Source organism: Astatotilapia calliptera, chromosome 9, assembly GCF_900246225.1.
Source record: "Astatotilapia calliptera chromosome 9, fAstCal1.2, whole genome shotgun sequence".
Classification (NCBI taxonomy): domain Eukaryota; kingdom Metazoa; phylum Chordata; class Actinopteri; order Cichliformes; family Cichlidae; genus Astatotilapia; species Astatotilapia calliptera.
Genome location: NC_039310.1, coordinates 18668153 through 18692208, shown reverse-complemented (window position 1 = coordinate 18692208; position 24056 = coordinate 18668153). Strand labels below are relative to the sequence as shown.

Genomic DNA, 24056 nt, shown 5'->3' with positions numbered 1-24056 from the left:
CTTGACAAGTGATCTATCAGTTGGCAATTACAACATCTGTCACTATGACAAAGCTGCCCCTCAAAGATGGCTCCGGCACTCTCCTTTGGGGTAACTCTTCCTCCCCTGTGATTATGTCTAGGTCATGTTTGTGTGTGCCTTGGAGTTGGGGCAGGGGTGGAGGGTTAGCCACTTTGTTCAGTAAAAAGGGGCCGCCCCACAACACAGACAGACATGTTGACAGCAAACACAAACATAGCAAAACAAATGGTTCACGCCTACCTCTTTAGATTTCCATTCAAATGCACTCCACAACTCTGTGGAAGTGCTCTATCTTCTATAGAGGGAAGAACCTACCAGCTGCCATCGTCTCTCCTCACTATAAAGAGGACCTTTCACTTGGGAACAATGAGAGGGCTTCTCTTTTCTCTTGGCCTAGAATCTCTGCTGCACCATGTTTAATTTCAGTTACCATAGATCAATGCTGAACACCACTCCAGAAGAGACGGGGCTATCTGAATCAGCCAACAAGACTTTTGTTAGCATGCGCAAACATGCATTCAAACAGTGACTGAGCAATAACCTACAACTGTCATTGTAACAGTCAGAATTTAACCAGCAGACATGTCATTCTGAACGCCTACGCACCTTCTCAGAAAGCACCCTAATCTGTAAAGGTGTGTTTTGAAGGGAATAAATCCTGTTTCAGGTGGATACATTTGCAGATGATGCCTTTCATGCTGTCTTTTCTGTGGCTCAGTGGGAGGAAGGTGTGGGACTTTGCCTTGCTTTTCTTTCACCCCTTTAAGTGGAGCACCGGATAGATGGCATGACATCACGGGCCAAACTGGCAGCACAATACAAAGGTCATGCAGCCCATTGATCTAGGGGGCCCCTGATAGAAACCCCCCGTATTATGGGTCTGCGCACGCGGGGTCTTACACACACTGAGCCATAGAAACGGACCACAAATGGAGCCTTGTTGTCTCCCCATTCAGGGCCTGCAATCAGCGGATTTACACTTTGATGTGGAGCTGAGGAATAAAGCCCTTTCGAGCACTGACCTTTATCGACTGACGGATTAAAATCCATAGCCCCCTCTCTCTAGCTCCCTCTCACCCTCGCTCTCTCTGTATTTCTCTCTCACTCTCCAAACTACATCTAACTTACAGTCCAGATAGCTTTCTGCTGAAGGCGAGCATTTCTAAAGCCATTCCTTTTCTTACCCTTTATTCTTTCATGCTCACCCCGACTTTTGTACCTGGCTGCTAACACTGAACTATTTATGTATTTATTTTTTATTATTTTTGCAGGAATTTACTCACTAAGACAACTGCTTAACTGTATTCATTCAGGATAAATAAAGAATTACCCAGCTGGTGTCTGAGGCGTTTCATCACATGGAGAAAATTTAACCATAAACAAGAATGTTTTATTTCAAGCTTTGAAACAGCTTGCCTTTTGCAGTGGTCACTGTCACACATACAGCTTTCTCTTCTTGACAAACTGTACCATTCAGATATACAGTAGCAAGCCTTAGGGCTTTATGTGTGCAGCAGTTCCTTTAATTGTGCATCAAACCCAACAACATATATTCCATTTTATGTTTTCTAATGCCTGGATTCCCATCTATTGTTTTTAAAACCATCCCTAATGCTCTCTTGGACAGTCCTCTGTCTGCTGTTCTCCCAGAGGTGCCAGCTTGAACCAAATTAACAGAAACAGACTCTATCACCTCTCTGTCCACAATCAGGCCAACTGGATTTGATAGCCCCATTTTGCTTTGTCAGAAACATGCCAAAGCCTGCTGTAATCCGCTAAAGAACACTTAACAACCAACTAATGTCACGGTAGACCAGCAGTCTGTACGCTGTGACGCACTTTAAAAATCTCGCAGCCATATCCACTTAATTCAGCTAGTGCTTTAGAAAGACCCACCTGAGAATTGTGAGACTGCCTGCCGAGAGTCAACCATCAGCATTAGAGAGCATTACTACTGTGCAATGAAAAAAACACTCAGGCTATTTCCCACTAGAAAATGCTAGCCTACAAGCCTTTCCCAGAGCTCTTCTAAGTGCAATGAGAGTTTGAGTCTCGGTTTCATGCCGGCGTTACAGGCCCACAACACCAATTTGACCGCAGATATGGGAGTTGTATGCAGGCAATTACTGTTCTGTTAGTGTGAGGCTTTGTTAAAGAGTCATTAATTTGTTAGCTAAACAATAATGGTTCAAGCGCTCAAACTGTGAGTTTAAAAGGTTCAAAGCAGCACAGATCATGAAACTATTCTTTGTTTTCAGTTTGCAATGTGTAGGGTCTCGGAGCAAAACAATTACATCACACTACAACAAGGCCCTGAGTGTACAACAATGACAAGAGAATTGTGCCTTCAGGCAGAAAACACTTTACACACTGGAGATGGAGAATGGACGGAGGGGGAGGATTTTCTGGTTGATGAGCATAAGGTACACGGTTCATTCAGACAAATGGGGAGAAACAACAAGGTACACTGAGAGAAAGCTGAAAAAAGAATAACACACACACACACACACACACACACACACACACACACACACACGTACAGCTCCATGAAATATTAATGGGATATGTTTACTGACAAGCTACAATAACCAGCAGCTCTCCCTCTTTAGGGACTTCAGGGAGAGGGAGTTTGTGCTTGACTGACAGCCACTATATACATGAGGTACATGTGCATGACCTGCGAGCACAAACACAGAAGCACACTCATATGTGTACTTGTGACTGGAAATTATGACTGGGCAGGAACAAGGAAACCCCATTTCATACCTACTTTCATACCTACAGCAGACACTGAGAGCAACCTGTGCATGCACTGCAGTGAAAACATCTTCATAATTTAAAGCAAGACCTCTAGTGACTCAGTTAATAACACGGCGGGATTATGTAAGCATAAGATACGTCTCCTGTACATGCTGCAACCCCCCCCCCAAATCTCTTAACCCTCTCCCCGGTTTCTTCCTTGGCGCTGCTCCCGAAATCTTGCTCCGTCCCAGAAATTCCAAACTTTGCTTACCTAATTTTTGCAGCATATTTCTTTGCCACAGGAGGTGGTTATGACAAATTAGAAGTCTACAAATGTTCTGATGGTGTAAAGGCTCCAGCTGTCACCAGGGAGATGGTGATCAGGTTTCCAAGCTGCATGGTCTCTTGGCGCCACAAAGAGTTCCATATGGTCATCCAAATGCTCCACCTAAATCTGCTCCCAATCTCCACCCTGGAGCTGAGCACTTCTACTGAATTAGTCACAAGGGCTTCTGAGCATATGAGGTACAAGACAACAAAAAGCATATGCCCTTCATGAAAAAAGATGAGAAAGTAGTGAATGAAAAAAATAATTTCTATTTAGTTGTTTCTTGAAACATACCCTTTAGGATCTAGGTATATTTTAGATGTACTCATAATACCTATGATATTGCCTGTTATTAATAAGAAAAAAGTAGCATGTTCGCAACCCAGTTGGGTTTGTGTCACCAGTGACAGTTAATGGATAACCATGAATGCTGAGCAGGCTATGACATCAGTTAATAACATTTGCAGCCTCTTAAAAATCAGTCAAAACAACCACATTAGTTGTGCATTTTTATGTGTATGCAGCACATTGCGAGATTAATTTTAAACAGCCCATGGTAGAAAGAAACGACTTGTTGTGTCATGTTCTTTGCAAAGCCTGTCATCCCGCTTCAACAGAACATCTCCCCATAACCTCATGCTCCTGTCACTGCTGAACAGTGAAGAGCAGGGGATTGGTGATCTATAATTAACCAGTGAGTTGGTGTTGATGTCATTGACACAGCGTGGAGTTAGAAGGTGGCAGTGCCAAGGCACCTGTTGTTGTCGAGCGTGGCATCTGATATCATTACCTACCCAGCCGGAGTGCCAATGTCCCCGCTGGGCCGCGAACTGTCCGAGCTACCACCAACAATCACCTTTCACACACACTCGCGTATACATATACACACACAAAAACACACATATCATCGACTGTCATCGTGTCCTCCTTTGCATAACCAACTCTGACGGTCCTAACACCTAGAGGGCAGAGATCCACAGAGAGTTTCAATTACTGTTAATGATATTTTGATGGTAGCCGGTTAACTTATGCAACCATCAGTATACAGCTGTACAAATATTTGATAGTGAAACATTCAAAATCTACAATATGTGGATATGTGGGTATAAAGCCTTAAAGGTTTAAAGGCACAATCCAATATTTTGGTAATGCCTGTGATCAGACAGAAAACAGTTCAAGGGAAATTTAAGTATGGAAGTCACTAAGTAAAGTAAGTAAAGTTTATTTATGTAGAGTTTTTCAAAGACGTAAAAAATCACAAAGCACTTTATGACAAATAAAACACAGCTTGTGAAGTAAAATCAAGGAAAGTAGCCCTTCAAACAACTTCAGTTAAGAAGTAGATCAGCGCTCAAGCTACTTTAATCTTTTAAGATACTAATTACTAGAACATCTACTTACGTGATAGAGTAGAGATTGTAAACCTAACAACTAATAAGCACCATTGTGTATTAAGGTTTCGTTATGTGCCTCTATATTAACTTACAATATGAATATAAATCATTTTTGACCATGATTTATATTCACCACCAAGATGTGGCTAAATCTTTGGTTCCCTTCTGCTTAAAAAATTATAGAGCACGTTTTTTTTCCTCATGTGACTTGAAACTGACACAATTAACTGGCATTTATCATTTTCTCTTCCATATTTAACTGAAATGGCATTGCTATTAAGATTTTAAAAACATAAAGGAAAATGCAATGTATAAAAACTATATTACAATAATCCTGATATTTAATTATAGGCGCCCTTGAGGAAATCTCTACAACCACCTTTGAATTTATAGTTTTGTTTTCCTTTGACAAGCTTAGTCGAAGGAAAACAAGTTTTAGTTCTTTCCATTAGTATTCAATTGGATTAAGATCAGAAAGAGCTGATGTTTTGTTTCTTCTCCACTGTTTATGCATGATTCAGATCATTATGCTCCTGAAGTGGCTGTGACCTGTGACTGAGATGGAGCTCCCTGACAATGCCAGTGTAGTCAGGGTACTATGGTTTGCTCCAGAATGCCTTAATTAGCTTTTGATTTCATTGGATCTCAAACAGAGTCAAAGCAGCCTGTGCCAGATGCAGCAAGCAGCGCCATGATACCAAGCCACCTCCGTGCTTCACAGTGGGCATGGTGTTTCTTTGAAAGCTTCTTTTTTTTGTTTTGTTTTTTTGTTTTGTGAGCACAGAGCTTATGTGACTTCTCCAAAAGCTCTAATTAACTTCATCCAAAATATCATCCCATAAGCATTGGTTCTTATCAGCATTCATGTTAGCAAATCCCAGTTCTTCCTCTTTTATTTCCTTTTTCAAAAGTTGGGTCTTCCAAGGAGCTGACTTTCATTCGGAAAGCAACAAATGGTGCAACTGGATACTGTCAATTTGTCAGCTTGTATCTATTTTGAAGTTTTCTTGGTTCTTTTCCCACCATTCAGACGTTCCTATCTAATAATATTACCAGCTGTGGTCACAGGAACACCAAGCTCCTTCGAGATGGTCTTGTAGTCTTAACCTTGAACATAATTTGTAATTATTTTCTTACTTATCTCCTCAGACAATCGTATTCTTTCACTCTCCCACATTCAGTGTGGTGCACACAGTGATGCCAAAGCACCATGGGTACTTTTATTCATTTAAATAAGATAATGACTAATATATTTGATAGAAGCCTCCTGCGGTACTAATTGAAGACAATAGTCTGCTTGAAATGTCACTACAATCCATATTTATTGCCCCTTCTGAGGGGTATCAATGATTTAATCCAAGCTATTTTACAATATTTTAGTAAAAGAAGCATGTCTTTGGCTCTTTTCACAACTTATTTTTTATTGCTATATTTCAATCCAATAGACATGCAGGTATTCACACACTAGACTGCTGCACAAAGAGGTATGAAAAATGAATAGAACGTTTACAGTGAGACAATGTGACCGTTCCAGCTTAATGCCACATATTAGTGTAGCAGCTTTCCCAAGCAGATCAGAATGCATAAGCCCTGGGCACTGACAGGGATTTCACAGCCCAAACTGATTTTCAGGCTGGCGGGATTCACACACAGAGACACACACATGCGCACACACACACACCCTCGAGTCCATATCAAAAAACACAGACAAATATATATCATGACATGGTGCTGGGGTGAAAATTTGTTTATGTTTTTCTATTTTTTGAAGTTATGCCAGTATGTCACATAATCGGTCACACACAACTGTGCAGTTATTTCTTTACCTCTTATCATATTTTTATGTAGACAGTTCTGCGATTTGCAGTGTGTCAGCAACTAAGAATCGTTTCTCAATAACTTTATACTTTCACTTTTTAATGAGTCATTACTGCAGATGCATGCATCAATAAATTAACAGACATATTTACAGAAGACTTTGATGGCATGTTTTTTTTTCTAATTGCAATAACCTAAACCCCTGGGCAAGCAAATCCCATATTGTATTTTTTTTTCTTTTTTTTTTTAATGAATCGGTAGCTCCCCAGATAGGCAATAAAGACACAGCAGTGCTCTACATTATTGATTCAGTTTCATAACAACATGGAATGTCTTTATTCACTGCAGTTGGTTGAGAAGAAATCACACGTGCGTTTTTTTTTTTTTAAATCATTGCACCAATTAGTGAAGTTGAGGCCTTTTGCTTTAATAACTCTTGTAAGATTTGATTTATAATAAAAACTGTGTTATGCTCACCATGGTGTTGCTGTATTACAAATTTAAAGTCATTTACTATATAACCAAACATTCAGGAAATATATTAGGTATGTCAGTTATGTACACAGGCATACTTGCACAGAATTGTAAGTGTATAAAGCCAGGGAAACACACAAAGAAAGAAAGACATAACTACAACAAACTTCTATGTTTAATCATTAATGGTTTGACAATAACCATGATCACCACAGGAGGGGCATTGGTTTTCTGTCTGGATTCCGTCTGCATAAACAAAGTCTTCACAGCTGTCTGTCCAACACATTGTCAAAAGTAGTTTTCATGAAATCTAGTGAACAAAATCGTCTTTGGTTTGGTTTTTTTTTTGGTTTTTTTATATATATACTGGATCAAAACTAACTAAAGAAAAAAGACAAATATTTTTTTTTATAAGTTTCCATATAAGTAACACTTCTCCTTTTTAGTGTCTCTCTTGGCCATTATCTGGTGCAGCACTATGTGCTGTGGTGCGGTGTTTCCTCAGGGAGCTGGTAGCCTTTTCATTAATGTCCCTCAGAGTTAAAGCCCAATGTCCTCTGGGAGTGCATGTCATTGGCTGACAAGGTTGAGGGATTTGAGTGAATTTTCCTTCAATAATGGAAATATCCCAAGCCCTTGAGACAGACAGACAGGAGACTGGCAGGAAATATCTCAATCTGCATTGACCCTTTGCTGGCACTCTCACATACTCTTAGTGAGAAGAACATGTGCACGTACGCCCAACGCGTGCATACCTGCACACACAGTAGATTACATCTGGATTGTGTTGCAGTGACCGTAGGCCCCTGAGTGTGCAGCCTCAGTGGCAGTGCGTGGGTGAAAGCCAGGGTCCACTGCACCATGGTGGGGGCTCTCCATCACTCTGCCTCCTGGCTTGACAGGCCCTGGCTCTGGGGCCCATCAAGGTCTTGCTGAGTGCACTCAAACTGTGCACTGCTGAGGAAGGGATTCTGTATCCTTATAATGGATTACTCACCCACATCACCTGTCTGAGTGGATTCTGTTGACCGACAGACACATGCTGCATACAGACATGTAATCGTGCACTATAACCTCTAAGGAAAGTTGGAAGATTGATATTGTAGAAAAGAAAATCCTTTATCAAATCAACCATAAAGTGCAATATGAGCAGCATCATTGGCTTTTTTTTGTGTAATAATGAAAAACAGACATTTCGCTCTTTGTCACGAAGAAACACTACACAATAGATTTGCTTTTCTTCATATGGGATAGCTTGTAAAGTGAAGTTCTTTCCTATCTAAAAAGGTCACATGCCTTCACTATTTCCTCTTAATTCGGACAGAGAAAGGCTGCTGGTGTCGTGCTGCTGGACACCTGCAGACCCCAGTCAAGGCTGTGCTCCTAATCAGCCTAATACATATGTGTCACATCCAATGACCCATTGGCTCTGTTCATAATAAAGGTCACTCTGTGAGAGATACTCTGTCCCCCAAGGTCCTTCTTAATGGGGAGCCACCGTTGCTTTTATTACCAAGTGCACGCTACTGACTTGAATATTATGGCAAGAATGTAAACTCACTGTAAACAAATCTTAGCTGTTATTATAGGACAATCTAAAATCATGTAATAGTCTGTATCGTTCTAAATATAGACTAAGACCATCAACTGATTGATCCTACTCCATCACACGTGTTTAGAAAGCCTGATTTTAATATATTTGTATGTACTTTCGTCTTAAGAAAATACCATCACATTAGTGAACTGAAAATTTGATTGGGTGAAACACTTCATTGTAAAAAAGATCTTCTGAAAACTACCCTGCAGATCCTGAAGTTGGTTCAGAAAGGTCCCACGGATAAGTAGCACTCACCTGACTCTTTCCACTCTCGCTGTCCAGAAACAACATTGCAGTGATTTTCACTTTTTTGTGAAGAGGAATCAAGAGTTTTTGTGCAGCGTTGCTCAGTTGTGTTTTACTGTGCCCCTGTGACGCAGAAGAATACGTTTAATATTACACAATACAGATAACCAGCAGAATCAACTAACTGATGCTTTTCTTAAATCAACCGAATCATTTCTTAAATACTCCATAAAGGTTTAGAAACATTATTTTCCAACAACACATCCTGAATTCAGACATATCTAGACATATCTCCTTATCTCTTTCCCCAAAGTAATACTTAAAAAAACAAATATCCTACTTTATGTCAGTATGAAATTTAAGACATGTTTAGAAGGTTTACACCAATTCAGCACAACAATTTGCAACACCTCCTACTTCCTCTGAGAAAAATAAATTCTGTTGTTTGCAGTGTGGATTATAAATTCATAATATAACACATGCATAGAGGTTAAACAGTCAGCAATACCCAGCGTTGATTATAATGGGTGGGGGGGGGACATATGATAGTGTTCTTTGCAGGTTTTCATTTTTGTTTCTGTTTTGCCTTGATACATCAGTCACAGGAAAAGCCTATTAGCACAAGGTTAAGAACAATGTATCCCCTTTCCCTCCAGACAGATACTGTACATCATTTTTAGTAAAAGCTGAAAAGCTATTGCTGGTAAGTAATGGTTATAGAGGTCAGGTATCGATCTGCTGCTGAAGGGGACCTTAGGGGCATGTTACCAAGGGCTATTGTTGCTTGTCAATGATCCCTTTATGGCCTTGAACTCGACAGGTCTGCTACCATAAATCAAGGTTAAACTAGCCCTCTAATAGCAAATCAATGATGGTCAATAGATATTATCATGTGATTATAATTCAGTCAAGTAAACTATTAGTCAAAGCTATAATAGCCTTTATAGTCTGTCTCCAGTGCTCCCAGTACAGAGGAGAAAGCTGCAGATTCTCTGTAAAGGTTCTACGTTGATGCAGACTGTTTTCTGAGTTCACTGTTCTGCCTCGAAGTCACGCTATTCCAAAATGGCAAGGTCCTCCATTAGTTTAACAGAGGATGTTGCTGAGATTTGAGAAAACAATGTAGAAGTTATATTGAGATAACCTTTACACAAGAGCAGATATTTCACCTGCATTAAGATTACCCCGAGTGTAACCTACTTGTTATTTAGCTCTAAGCCTCCTCTATCAATGTGCTTCTAGCTACTTGAAAGCAGCATCAGTCAAAAGTGTCTACTATGCAACTAAATGGAGCGCAGGGACATATCTATCTAACTATAACCTTTGCAGCACTGATATTTATGATAAAGACCATTAGGTATTTGTGAGATGCTTGCGCAGGGGCTTTAAGGCTAACAACAATCGTGAAACAAGGCACTATCCGGGGGTACATCGGGTGCCGTGTCATCTGTCTAGCCTTTCAGGGAAATGCCACTGCTTAGAAATTTTTTGAGAGGCAATGATACAAACGTTGCGTCTAAAGCTTCTGCCGTAAAACCACGAAAGACAGTAGGAAAAATGCATTGTTATCTTTGATTCCCCCCACCTCCCCTACCCTATTTTTCCCTTTTATTTATTGTCTCGTTCCCGTTTGCCCCGTAGACTCTACTTGTCACAGGCAGTATCACAGCCACAGGCTGGACAACTCTGTATTCACCTTACTGTGTTAAAGAAGAGTATATACTCTGAGTAGCTGACTACAGAAGCAAGAGGCAAGGGAGAGGGTGGCATGCTCCAGTTTGAGCACTTGAATTAGAAAATATACTGCAGTGACAGCAGTGTGAGGATACTGATCTGACTTTTAATTCAGTCTTTAAAACTTTGAATCTAATGTGTTCTTTGCTAAGGTGCATTTCACAATAGATTCTAATAGATGCAAATCAGATGATAGCATTTATACTAATTAAAACATGTACAAACACATAATTGCTCTTATTCATGCAGATTTCATTCAGTAGGCAAAATGCACCTCATCAAGCATACCTCTGTTTAGTGTCTTAGGTTGTGCATCTCAATGCTAATATGCAAAAATGTAAACTACAAACCAAATAGTGCTCTATCAATTGCATCAACACAGCAGCGGGAAGCCCCGTTTCTTCTTTTGCATATTCATAGGACAACTGCATTCACGTCAACGTGATTGTACTTTGATTCCACATGATAAAAGCCTATCTCATTTCATTCTTGCACCTTCATAGTCCAAAACTAGACACTCTGATTTGGTAAAATGTAATTCTAATTTATCATTTTTCTGCCCAAGGCAAAACTCTCTCATGCCCGAGGCTGTTTGAAAAGCAGTCGGACACAAAGACAGACCCTGGGAACTTTGCCCATGCAGTCAATCAGTCCGACACCCCAGAGTGCCCAGACCCGAACAGCTTGTTTTTTGTCCACGGATATCAAACAACTTCTCCTCTCCCGTTAGATAATAAAAACATGTAAATAGGACTGAGGTGTTTCTGTCTTTTTTGCTCAAGATGGTTGGTGGATGCACTGTGTTTCTGTGGTCAGGGGCTGGGCAGCAGAGCAGACATCAAAGGCCAGTGGAGGTTTGTGACGTTGAATGCAGCTGGTGTCTGATTCTCTTTGCTGGACAGAGCTACAGGCAGGGCCTCAGCTGCACCACAATAAAGACACACAGGGGAAGGCAGTGCCTTCAAAGACTAGACAAATACACACGCTCGGTTATATGCAGTCAAATACACACACTTATGAACGCACACCACACGAACACAAAACAATGTCCCTTGAAAATTATTTTCACAAACCAAAACATCACGCAGTTTCTGCAGACAGATCATGAAATCACGCTGGTTTTATGCTCTTTCTTCATCTTTCTTTTGCCTAATTTCTGTGTGTTTCCTGGATTTTTTTAAGTAACACTGAACTAACTAATTGCTAATGGTTTCTGTGTAAATATTTTATTTACAGTAGCAGGTTTCAAAGAGGCGACTCAAAATGTGGGCCGTCAAAAGAACGCAAGGGTGCCAGGGAGATTTGAGATGGCCACAAGCCACATGCGAAACAGCTAATTTAATTGTTGGGACATTATTCTGTAACAGAGGTTTTATTCACAAATCATTACATTTACTGAATTTGTCTCTGTCTCATAACTACAAAAAGAAATAAATTAATCAATAAACATAGGATGGAAAACCATACCGTAAAACATACATAAATATTATTGTGACTCTGGACTAATGTGGATCTGTTTAGGATGAAAATGAACAAGAGTGGTAGGTTATGAACGACTACATTTGTGGCTATTAAATAGTATAATGGGATCGTTTTTCATCCAGAGGGAGAAGAGAGAAAAAAAACAATCTGAAGGACAAAGAGGGAAATCCTGATGGCATGCTGTGGACAGCTTTACATCTTATGTGGTCCTGACTTCACAGTGGGAATCTGTGTCAGTGTTGTTGACAGTTTTTCCCTTGTGTCCACTCAAGAAACTATCTCAATGGTTCTGGATGTGATAAAACAACGGCACTGTCCACTTTCAGTTATCTGACTGAAGGTGAATTTTCAGCAAAAACAAATGATATTTTTTACATTGCAGGAATAAAGTTGTTTATTTGGTTGTAAAATATCCCAATATTTCCTTTTAAATATCAGTATGTCTGTTCATACTCATTTTTAAAAAGATGACATCAGAAGATAGTGGTCTCAGTTCCAGATTCTGCCTGTAGAGGGCATGCCTGAACAGCAATCTGGTCAAGCTCAGTGGGGAGTCCACAGACATACAATATCCCCAATAGGAGAAAAGCACAGTCCGACTTTTATCTGTGTGTAAAGGGAAGATATGGTTTTGTTACCCAGATGAGAGCGAAAGTATTATTCCAGCACTGATTAACTTAGATTTAACAGCACAATCATTTTGCATTGACTTTGGAAACTGCATTTGATTTAAAACAATGAAATACTGCCTCAGATCTCTGTAGGCACCTTTTGTAGAATAACCCAGCATACCTGCATTTTATTAAGATTATTTAAACTTAACACTGAACATCTCACTTTGTTGAAATACCACCCTCACTCAGAGGCAATTTAAACAAACGACTCATTAAAATAACATCTTCTTTTCTCTCTAAACGGGTTAGAGGTCCTGAATAAAACATGACTTATCTATTGCGATCACGTTACTCAAGCCATTATTCATTTAACCATTTATTTATTACTCCATTCATCTACATAAATATTTAACTATGTCTTGGCATCTTTATGGACTGCTTGCTCTGCTGCTCAATTACAAGGAGCAGTGTCCTACCATGGCCATATGCCTTCTATCTGGCGACACTATATCTCCACAATTTATGGATGGCAAGTCAGAGTAATATCATTCTGTTGGGTTTTATGTATATGTATTCAAGTATTAATCTGGGCCTAATGACTGGTAACAATATGTTCTAGCCTGTGTGCCCAATAGGATTACAACTGTATATATATAATATAACTTGGCATACAATGAAGTGATTTTTTTTTTTATTGTGTAGTTTAAACGGGTGCCGATATGGGGTCCTCGTGAGAAGTGTGGAGACTGTGAGGGAATATGGCCACCGAGTAGTTTAAGTTGAATAGATGTATGGTTTATTACTCACCCCCCATATATTCACACCATATATTATAAGCTCTTACAAGTTTCCACTTCCCCTCCTACAACAAAAGCTCCTGCTTGTTTGGTGAGGGGAGCATGGAAGCATGTGGTACCAAGAGGAAGCGAGGAACCGTAAACACCCACCATGGGTCCTCCTTCAAAGTGATGAACAGCAACAAAAGCAGCACTTGTTTTCTGCTGAGAGACAAAAAGAGCATTTGACCACCTGGGTGCGCATCATTTTCTCATGTCATATCTCAAGCATGACTATCAAGAGATGTTCGCTTCAACTTTTATACGTGGCAACGTCAACCCAAGTCTCCAAGTCGTATGAAGCATCTTGTATTCTCTTGTGTTGACGATGCGCCGCCTGTTTTTATGGCGAGATAACTCACTGGCATCCTGGGTAACACACCTTTACATGTTACTTTAATTGTTAGGTCACTACTAAGCACAGTCACTATTTTATCGATTGAGATGCATATTTGAAAACTGAAAGGAGAAGATGGAAGGACTTTTTGAGATGTTGTTCGCACAACTGCTTGTAATCAGCAGTGGATCGACTACTTTACCACATAGCACACTTTTCAAATGTGATATAAATTATCACACCTAAATATAAAGTCATAACTCCAAAAGAAAAATGTCACTTGTGACACTTCATGCCCCAGCCTCATGGTTCCAAAAGAGGGGGGGAAGGAGCAAATCACCTCTAGATGCCTTTTAGAGTTTGTGTTGCTGATTTAAATTGGGGGCTCTACAAATCAACGGCAAATCAAACATCCAGCCCACATAAACCCACCCCCATATCCCCAAAAAGGTCTCTTTGTCACTTACAATCAGAGGCACTTGCTGTTGTCTTTCTCTTTCTTTCTCCCTTTCCTTTTTTAATGCACCTTCTAAAATCACAGAATAGTGCATACTACTGGATCCTCAATAGAAATTCATGCATCCGGAACAGTTTAATAACTACTTTTTCTTTTACTTTTTAAAATTTTGACTTTGTGTCTGCATATACATTTACCAGACGTATTTGCCTCCTTTGTGAGCACAGAGATATTTGGTAATATTTAGCTTTCCCAAGCTAAAAAGGCATTTTTTTAGAGACAATTCAGCAATCACATGCTATAAGATACATTTGCATATCTTCTCTCATAGTTTCTTATAGAATATGCAGACCGGAATTCATGTGGCTAAATAGTATGCATGTTTTCTCTGTCTTTTTGTCAGTTACCAGACATTTCTGTCAATAGAACAGATTTTCTCCTGACTATTGGATGGAAATCCATGAGAGAAAAATCCACAGTCTCATTGCAGCTACAGAGCGTGGCAGTGCAATATGCAACAGACATACTTATCTTTTTTCTATTTGTAAACACATCCCATGTCTGTCTGGTGAAGTTAGTGACCAGTGGCATCCCGCTGGCTCAGCTTGGCCTGCAAAGTCGGTCTGGCGCATGGGTGACATATCTGGCATGCCACTCTTGGCTCTTTTTTACACCACAGAGTGCGTGTGACTGGCAGGACATGTTTCCCATGTCTGCAGGCCCTGAAACAGCCATCATTCTGAGAGGATGTTTTCAATCTCCAGCCCCATACCCCTTGCCGTTCAGAGAGAAGGTCAAGTTTGGCCCATCACTCACTGACCAAAGGGCGGGGCCTATCAGTTGGTGGCCATCAACGCCTGTTAAGATGTTGACTCATCCCTATTGTCAGTGTTTTACTTTTTTTTTTGTATTATAGCTAAAAGTAAAAATAAAGTACAGATGTGTGAGAATAGAAATTGGATCCTTAATTAACCAAAAAGAAAGCTTGCACCTTCTTAGCTTTAGGAACATCTGGGAAAAAGAAAAATAACCAAGAAGTTTAACTTCCTCAATAAAGTTTAAACTTCGTGTTTATAATAAAACCCCTTAATGATGAACTTCAACGTAAAAGATGACTGGAGTATTGCACTTTGATGCAGTGCTGTATAAATATACTCACATTTGACCTCATGAAGAATGCTTCACACATATGCATCATATGTTCATGCGCTGACACATTCAGCCGCATGTCACATGAGTTCAAAGAAGAAAACCCATGAGGTTGTCATTTGTGTGTTTACCCATGTTTGGGTCAGTATTTTCAGCTGCATATACACCTGCCCCTTTTCACCATGGATACACACACACACACATCATTTACACCCAAAGCTGTACCTATACTGGCGCACACTTTCCCTGGTGTTGTTTTAGTAGGGGGTTAGCAGAAATGGTCTGGAACAGGCATGTTTTTTAGTGCGGGTCAAACTTTGGCCAGGCCTAACGGCACCAGCCATACGATCCCTCCCGAGGTGCCTCTGGTTTGGGACCCGTTTGAACCTCCACCTGCTGAGAGAACTTCACTTCAGATACATTGTTCAGGACTATTTGAACACTGTGGAGGGGAGTCAGGACATTATGTTAAAGTCAACACCACAGGATCAGTCCACTCTTTGTACTGGGCTTTGAGGGTGACCTCCATTCTTGGACCATGTAGACTACAAGTGTAAGTGCGATAGCTCATGTGGTTACACATGAACCGAGGAAAATGGGTTTTCAGTCTTTTAAAGTCGCTGTTATAGACCAGTACATTTTATGATGTGAGGCAAAAGAAATTTTGTTCAGACATAAGATCTATGATCCCCTTTCTTACAGACAGCACATAAATAAATACATAAAAAAAATACACAATATTTTCTGTCTTTTTTTAAAGCCTTTTTTATGAGTTACAAGATGTTTGGACTAAACCTTCACATTCATTCTGGTCCATTTTGAAACCTCCCCCTATGAAATGAAAGTTCTGAGGGTGGAAGCTCTCCTGTTTATAGATTCATAGCCATGTCTTTAATACCTCCATCTGTAAAAGAGATGGTATAATGAGTATACTTTCAGCATGGTTTGCTAGTTTTCTCAATTTTATTCTACTAAAGAAAATTCCAATAGAATATGGAGCGTGCAATATATGTACAGTATGTGCTTATACGTGTTTTTACTGTGTATTTTGTCTAGTTGTTGTTTTAGGAGCTTCTGTTAAATCCGTCACAGCTGAAAATTCAGGATCACAATAATTTGGCTATTAGCTAAATTTATCTAGGTAAACTAATATGTTATCTTAGGTAATTCTGTATCTTAGCCTTGGCAAACCAGTGCAATACTGTTTTTCCATTAAACAGTTTCCCCCACCTCTACAAAAGTCATGCAGCACTGTGCATTGTCTACTGTATATATAAAAATGCTACTCCTGGCTGCATGTTCATGTTTCCTGTGTTGTTTTTCTGCCTGTGCGCTCTACTTGTCGGAAGAGGCAGGATGAGAAGTCATCCATCTCCAGCTAACAGCCACCAGTCTGGCCCCATGCTGGAGCCCCTGAGAGAGGAAGTGATCGCTCACAGCACAGGAGCACATTCCCCCTCAACACAGGGGGGACATGGCCATTTAACCCATCAAGGCCCAGTCTACTTTTCTTTTTCTTTTTGCGATTACACACAACTGTGTATGTGTGTATGTTTTGGACACCACACCTGCCAGTAAGTAGTTAAATAGCATTCCAGGCGTCAGACCACATATACAGTCGCACACTACATCCTTCACATCCCGCCCGTACCCCCTATCCCTCTTGAGCCGCCATATGTAATTCCTAGTGCACCTACCCCACCCCCACATCACTCTGTCCTACTGGCATGACTACAGCATACCTGGACACACAGAGTCTTGCGGTGTAACCAGCCTGAGGAATTGACACTCCAAGTGTTTCTCCACACTTTTTCTAATGGCATTGTGAGCCCCCCGCCACTGCTGGGATGGAAGGTGTTTAGCACCTCACTGTTTTTACTTTGACAGAGGAGGGACACTAGAACTCCCCTGGTTATAGAGGCCTAGACCAGTTCCACTATTATCATTTCCACTGTGGGCACGCTTCCTCCCATTGAATCACAGGTATTTAGGTGGGTGGCAGCATAGCTTGGCTAGCTGTGCTAGCGCTACAAGCTCTGGCTTGGTTCAAGGTTTCAGAAAGGTACAAATGCTCCTGACAAGGTAAGCTTAGGTGACACGAAGGTGAAAAGCTCAATCTGTATATGGGCAAATGTCTCAGACAGACAATTGTGTGATAGAGACATAATGGTTGACCATGCACCATTACAGAAATAGAAGTGTCCGTGAAGAATGAGACGAAAATGAAGGGAACACTGGAAATGAGAGAGCTGTTGCGTGGTGAATACATACGCACTGAAGCCATCGAGTGAGAAGGAGACGAGAACTGAACGGGTAGTTAGGTCAAGAAATGAAAGAAAATGGAGTCATAGAGGTTAGGCAGAATGACTTTTAAACAATAAAATTGACGACCCTTGTCTTTAGAGGCAAAGTGTGGACGTTGTGAGCCATGACCAAAAAGCTATTGTTGACTACTGTCAACCGAGTGCGTTGTCGTTGACCCCTGTGGCTAGAAATGGAAAAAGAGGTTGAAAAGAGGAAGCAAATAAGAATTACAGAAGAACATGTGGTGGTATGACAATGGAAGGAAAAGAAATGAGTCTTTACACATTCTGAGTCAATTCTCTAAATGGCAGCACAGTAGTAAGTATCCTCAGGTAATATATTTATTCATAAAGGAAGTGCAACAACAGTTTTGTTTTTTTTCTCATAAGCTGTGCTATCGAAGAAAGAACAGCATTCTGGGAGAAGACAGGCTGCAAAGGTCATAATTATTTGCTGTCATGCTGCTCCTCACTTAACAGATGGAGACAACCTGAGTCAACATTTTCAATTAAAAAAGAGAATGCAAACAAACAGAGGGGAAGAAAAAACACACACTCACATATGCACGCAAAGACGTACACACAACCTGGGAACACGGAAATGACCTTGAGGAAATGATACCTCATTAAAAGTGATGCTCCAAGCCTGCAAACAGGCTAATTAGACAATTCCTGCTCACACTATAGCACCGGTACACATGGCAGGGGGTGCAAGAGATGTTATCGTGTTTGCGTGTTTGTTAAATGTTGTAAAAAACTTGTTTTAGATTCTAGTGCAAATATCTGAAGTCAATTAGGCCTGTTAAACACGGTGGCAAACTGTTATAGAGATGCATTGAATTAACATGCTACCACATGCACACGGACATATGGATGCACTATGTTTTGGATATGGTTGGATGATGACCTCTCTCATTGAAGGAGAAGCAACTGTAACTCCATATGCTGGAACAAGTAAATTAAGTTTGTGTTTGTTGTGTTTCCACGCCTTTTCAATCTCATAATGTTTATGGTTTGACATTTTCAGATGTAGGACTTTCAATGCAACAGACACAAGATGAGTTTAAATAGTTAAAGTCAGTCCAAATGAAAATAAAAAAGTTCTTTCACTATTTACATTTTAAAAATACCATCTGGTTGTCAAATCGTTTAAAAAATGACTGTGTTAGTGAAATGATGCTGAATGAATCTGATTATTTTGCTCATTAGTTATTCTAAGTCAGCATACCAGCTTTTATCTTGCTAGCTAATTAAGTTAACTTTAGTTGAGTTGGTTTAAAATAATGTTTCTGAGTTTAATTTTTCCTGCTAGCTTACTGTACTGCAGTGTGTAGAGGGTGTAATCTGTTTCATTCCAATGTAAGGCATTACTGTAATCACATTACATTTTTTGCGTTTTCTCCCTGCACTTGCATTGTAATCCGCTGATTTCAGCTGCGTCTAGGACAGAAACACCTGCTAACACAGCATCAGCTCTTTGCAAGCATCTGCACAGACAGCACGGTAACACAAAGTTAGCAAAGGAGAGCGTTTCAGTGAGTGCATGCTGACTCCAGCCCAGCAGCCAGAGCCTGTTCTTCAAAAGGTATCGAAGGCAGTGATGAGCAGTCAGGCTTTGTATCACTGTAGCCTGCATATCTACCTGCATATGTGTCTACTTTAGAATCTGTGGCAATGACTTTGAAATCTGTCGTTAGAATAGATATTGGTGATAAAGGGTTTATAAACAATAAAATCATTCACAAATTAAATGGACCACTATTTGTATAGCTCCTTTCTACTCAGTAGAGCACTCAAAGAACTTTCTTACTACAAGTCTCCGTCTTCCAACCATGCACGATCCTACAGCACTTTTATCTATACCTAAAAACTTTCTTAAACTTACACATGCATACACACACACACATTCATTTTCTTATCTTAGTGAGGACATCTCATTGATATAATGGTTTCCCTAGCTGCTTACCGTAATCCTAAGCATCAAAAATGAATACCTAATTCTAACCATCAGCCTGAACCTAACCATAACCCTGACACTAAAACTACATTTTGAGTCTAAAACAAGCCTTCAAAGTCGTGGGGGACGGGCATTTTGTCCCCGTGACTGTGACTGTTGGTCCCTACAACTATAGTAGCATGCCAATTTTCTGTCCTCACATGATGTCTAAACATGTATACACATACACACACACAGTCCAATGGATGAATCAGGGGCAACTCTGAGTTCAGTACCTTGCCCAAGGACACTTTGCATGCAGACTGAAGGAGTCAGGGATCGATCCAGTGACCTTCCCACTGATATAGAGCTAAGCCGCAAGTGCACAAGCAGTTAGTTGGATATTTAGTTATGATACAGAACTTTTAAAAGGGGTTTGAATGTTAAGCTTGACAGTTTATACTGGCCTGATTTTAAACTAACAATATATATTGGTTTAGCTTTACTCAATTAAACTAATTTAAAGATAGTATCTAACTATCTAACTGTGCATGATCCATGGCTCATGGGTATGAGCCATTGATCATACCCATCTCAGTGCACTGGGTACACTGAACCCTTTAACAGTCAAGAAATACTGCAAGGAAGTAATAGCACTGTCAGTAATAGCAACTTTTTCTGAGTGACAGCAGCATCCTGGTAAACATAATATCAAGCTGACAGCCCCAGAGAACTTAGCCAAAATGTGACAGCCATCACAGACCCGCATCCACACATGAAAAGGGCTTTGTGTCGAGAAGCCCCACTACTGAGACAGAAGAGGACATGTTGTTCTCCGCTAGAAACAGACATTCAGAGACTGGAAAAGAGAGAGAGGGAAGGGGGTATATGTTTGTGTGCGTGTGTGCGTGCATGTGTGTGTGTGTCTATGTCTTTACCACGATAGGACAAGGAGTGCTGATTTAGACATAGCCAACCCAAACACAGATGCCCCAGTCCTTCCTTCCTGTGGGTAACAGAAGGAGACACAATGTGTTCAAGAGGCCAGGGCTGACAAAGGGATTAATCCGATGACAACAAATGCTGAAATTTCTGGCATAAATCGCAGCAGAAAAACACATATCATATGGTCACAACAGAACTGACACAGACAAACATGCATCGAGCGCCAGAGACTTCCAAAAAAATGAAAAGAATGAAAAACCGCAAAATAATAGCTCACATCTCTAGATGGATATGAGTGTCACATATTTTAGCACCAACATAACCTTCAGAAGAACTATTTCTGCACTGTGAGCGAATCTGTAGTAGTGATTTTTTTTTTCTTTTTGAAATATAGTATCTCCCACTGGTAACCTGTCAGTCTTGCTATTATCTCTTACTTTCTTGCCAGTGTTGGTTCTCACGGCTTTCTGTCTTTTCCTGTGACTGTCTTTTCTCTCACACCCAGTCTGAATGTTGTTTCAGGGGCTTATATGAACCTGTGAACATCTGCCCGCGATACAGTGGGAGGAGCGGACCGTAGAGGCTGAGATGAGGTTGAGTTCATGTGAACCACCCATGGCGCCGGACTGTTACGGCCATCAGTAAATCTACCATCTCACTGCTATCAAAGGTTCACTCTCTGCCTCTGTCTGTTGATGTGTGTGCGAGTGTGTCCATGTTTTTTCTCTATGTGTTTCTCGTCTGTCTGTCTATATGTGTGTGTTCTTCTCAAATAACATAATCCCATAAGAGGGGAAAGAGACATTTTTGAGGATAAGGGCAGAAAAGAGAGGAAAAAATGATGGCGGTGAAAAGAGAAAAGGCAATGAAAGGAGAGAGGGGGGGGAGGCAGAGCAGGAGAAAAGCATTAGTAGTTCCAGCCAGCTGCCAAATGATGCCCTTGATTGCCTCTCTTCTTGTGCAGAAACAGAAGGTGTGAGGGGTGATTAGGCCTGGGCCCGATCCCTGATGAACAGATGTTAATAACAAAGCCCATGTTCATTGTGGTTAATAGCCAAGTGCGCCAGGGCTGGCTGCTGAGGCTAGGGGAAAATCTGCCTCCATAGCTCTTCCTCTCCTCTCCCTTCATGGGAGAGAGATAGGCTCCCTCTACTAATGTTTTGGCTGTACACTAACGTAATGAGCATGGTATTTGCAAGAAAAGGTAATGATAATCAGTCAAGGGGGCAGAAAAAAAAACAGCAAATGATCGTGCGTCGCATTCAGGAGATAGAGGAGCTCAGGGTTTATGCTGTTAACTTTTAGTTGATGATAGCCTTTTGATGATATCAGAGATAAAGGCATGTTAATAAAGCAAGGCTGTATGGCTGAATTCATTGTTGCCTCATTTTTGATCCTATTAGGCTGTTGTCTTCAGGCTGGAATGACAACAGCTATAATGCAGCGAGAAATTGTCATGATTCAGTTTCATCAAAGCCCAAATCAGTCAAATCTAAAGAACACAGAGCATGTCAAGCTAAATCATCAAGCCAAGAAAGGTTAAAGCATACGTTATGCCATCCTTGTTTATGAAAGACAACAGCGAAGGCAGCTTCCAGTACAACACCACTTCCTTCCTTCTAAAGATTACATAGTTTACTTATAAAACATTCAAATGCATTGAATTATTGAAGTGAAGCAGATGTCGAAAATTGAATACTTTTGCTCTGGTTGTATTGGTGAGGAAAAACTTGCTATTCGTCCTAAGTATGCATCTGCACCAATTCTCTTTTCTCTGTGTGTACACAGCATGGAGGGAGACTCATCTCGCACTCAAATATCTCCGTGGGGAATGGAAAGATGGCAGAGATGCATGCCGAGGCCACTCCTTTTATCCGGGCCATAGAAAGAGAAACATAGGCTTGGCTGACAAGGAAAATGCAACATTTTCCACACCGTGACACCTCACATCTTCAAATTGATGCCTTGTCTAAAATAGACAGAAGGAGGTAATGAATGTGCTTCTGTGGCACAAAGACAAGCTATCAGGGCATTGTGGGGTTTCAGCTCTGAAGCATACCAACTGGTTTGCTTTTTCTTTCTTGTTTTTTTAAAGCACGGAGAGCCAGATGTTTATATTTTTCAAATTAAGAGAGGTTGGAGAAAATTTGTGTCCATCTACTGTTGCGATTGTTGCGGGGATAATAGTTTGCACAAGAGCAGGCATTTCTAAAACTGCTCTTTATGCTATTTTAGTCAATCAAACCACATTAAAATTAAATTCAATGACACTGCTTGAGTTTCTCAGTGTGTACATCAGAAACTTGGATAAAAGAATATAATGATTGTCATTTTCTAGTAGTTGCAGTCACACTGCCGTCTCTGCATAGCAGCTGAATCATTTGTGCTTTGTGTGAAATTCTTCACTGGTAGGACACCATGTAACTGTATGTGTGGCTTACAAACAGACTCATTGGAGGTCATGGGAGGGCTGAGCTGACAATCAAGCGACCGGCTGTCACTCATAGCCCCATCACAGCTCCATCACCAGCCGCGCAGCGTCGAATCTTGTGACGAACACATGACTACAATGGCACATTTCTGTTCTTTTTTTGACAGGTATGTATCAGCTTGATGGATTGACATCAACGAAAATCTTTCATGAAGACCCAAATATTCTTTGTAATGAGCCTCATTGTGAAACATGAAGGCAGGCAGATGCTCTCTTATGGGTTCAAGTGCCATCAAGGAAGCCATTGTCTTCTTAAAGCCGCACACTGTATGTATTTATATCAGTGGTTTTCAGCCTTCTTTGTCTCATATGTCCCTACAGCTTTATAAATCTTAACTCAAGCAACCATTCTTTGGCATCACCCTTGTCCAATCATGTTCATTTAATTTTTTTCAAGGGTTGTTGGTTCTGTTTTGTTTCACGGTGCACCAAATATTTTCACCCACTGATAGGTCTGGTATGCAGGCAGGCCAGTTTATCAGCTAGTCTTTTCCTAATAAGCCACAATGTAATACCTAGTAAATTAGATAATTAAATGTTGTCGTCTCTAGCTAGTGCCAGAAATACTCGTTAATTAGCTAATTAAAAGAAAAAGTAGGACATTCTCATATCATATTGTAATCCTTCTTTAAATTTTTACATCATATAAATGTGTCACATCATCAGGTGAATGGTAAATGGCTTTACTATACCCTAAGGAGCCCAAAGCGCTTTACACATCCAGTCATCCACCCACACTGGTGATGGTAAGATACATTGTAGCCACAGCCACCCTGGGGCGCACTGACAGAGGCGAGGCTGCCGGACACCGGCGCCACCGGGCCCTCTGACCACCACCAGTAGGCAACGGGTGAAGTGTCTTGCCCAAGGACACAACAACTGAGACTGTCCAAGCCGGGGCTCGAACCGGCAAACTTCCGATTACAAGGCGAACTCCCAACTCTTGAGCCAAGATCGCCACAATGCATCAATGATAGAGCAACACCACGTGTTTATGCTCCTTAGCATACACAACAGCAGTGTTGGTCAAGTTACCTTAAAAAAGTAATTAGTAACTATTTACTGATTACGTCTACCAAAAAATAATCCCATTACTTTACTGATTACTTATTTTCAAAAGTAAGTAGTTATTTAGTTACTTAGTTACTTTTT

At 40.6% G+C, this 24056-nt stretch overlaps 1 long non-coding RNA gene across 1 annotated transcript; it reads left to right on the top strand.

The window, feature by feature from the left end:
* Window positions 1-21012: 21012 nt before the first annotated feature.
* LOC113028720 (uncharacterized) lies at window positions 21013-23240 on the top strand. Its single transcript, XR_003273263.1, has 3 exons — window positions 21013-21083; window positions 22202-22401; window positions 23012-23240. It is a non-coding gene; the product is annotated as an uncharacterized LOC113028720 (long non-coding RNA).
* The last annotated feature ends 816 nt before the right edge of the window (window positions 23241-24056 follow it).